At 30.1% G+C, this 1587-nt stretch overlaps 1 protein-coding gene across 1 annotated transcript in view; it reads right to left on the bottom strand.

The window, feature by feature from the left end:
- LOTGIDRAFT_135052 (hypothetical protein) overlaps positions 1-1587 on the bottom strand; it is a gene marked incomplete at both ends in the record, with an annotated part of 51216 nt that overhangs the window by 32473 nt on the left and 17156 nt on the right. The gene's annotated exons all lie outside the window — the stretch shown is intronic.

Below are 1587 nucleotides of genomic sequence, written 5' to 3'. Positions count from 1 at the left end.
TGAGTGTAAATAACATCCAAACATCATACACTCTTAACCCTTTAAACACTGAGTGTAAATAACATAAAACATCATATACCCTTAACCCCTTGAACACTGAGTGTAAATAACATAAAACATCATACACTCTTAACCCTTTAAACACTGAGTGTAAATAACATAAAACATCATATACCCTTAACCCCTTGAACACTGAGTGTAAATAACATAAAACATCATACACTCTTAACCCTTTAAACACTGAGTGTAAATAACATAAAACATCATATATCCTTAACCCTTTAAACACTGAGTGTAAATAACATAAAACATCATATACCCTTAACCCCTTAAACACTGAGTGTAAATAACATAAAACATCATACACTCTTAACCCTTTAAACACTGAGTGTAAATAACATAAAACATCATACACTCTTAACCCTTTAAACACTGAGTGTAAATAACATAAAACATCATATACCCTTAACCCTTTAAACACTGAGTGTAAATAACATAAAACATCATACACTCTTAACCCTTTAAACACTGAGTGTAAATAACATAAAACATCATACACTCTTAACCCTTTTAACACTGAGTGTAAATAACATAAAACATCATACACTCTTAACCCTTTAAACACTGAGTGTAAATAACATAAAACATCATACACTCTTAACCCTTTAAACACTGAGTGTAAATAACATAAAACATCATATACCCTTAACCCTTTAAACACTGAGTGTAAATAACATAAAACATCATACACCCTTAACCCTTTAAACACTGAGTGTAAATAACATAAAACATCATACACTCTTAACCCTTTAAACACTGAGTGTAAATAACATAAAACATCATACACTCTTAACCCTTTAAACACAGAGTGTAAATAAGATAAAACATCATACACTCTTAACCCTTTGAACACTGAGTGTAAATAACATAAAACATCATATACCCTTAACCCTTTAAACACTGAGTGTAAATAACATAAAACATCATACACTCTTAACCCTTTTAACACTGAGTGTAAATAACATAAAACATCATATACCCTTAACCCTTTAAACACTGAGTGTAAATAACATAAAACATCATATACCCTTAACCCTTTGAACACTGAGTGTAAATAACATAAAACATCATACACTCTTAACCCCTTGAACACTGAGTGTAAATAAGATAAAACATCATACACTCTTAACCCCTTGAACACTGAGTGTAAATAACATAAAACATCATATACCCTTAACCCTTTAAACACTGAGTGTAAATAACATAAAACATCATATACCCTTAACCCTTTAAACACTGAGTGTAAATAACATAAAACATCATATACCCTTAACCCTTTAAACACTGAGTGTAAATAACATAAAACATCATATACCCTTAACCCTTTAAACACTGAGTGTAAATAACATAAAACATCATATACCCTTAACCCTTTAAACACTGAGTGTAAATAACATAAAACATCATACACTCTTAACCCCTTGAACACTGAGTGTAAATAAGATAAAACATCATACACTCTTAACCCTTTAACACTGAGTGTAAATAACATAAAACATCATATACCCTTAACCCTTTAAACACTGA

This window comes from Lottia gigantea (assembly GCF_000327385.1).
Source record: "Lottia gigantea unplaced genomic scaffold LOTGIsca_95, whole genome shotgun sequence".
NCBI classification, from domain to species: Eukaryota; Metazoa; Mollusca; class Gastropoda; family Lottiidae; genus Lottia; species Lottia gigantea.
The sequence above is the reverse complement of the archived record's forward strand: the minus strand, read 5'-3'. Positions and strand labels throughout refer to the sequence as shown.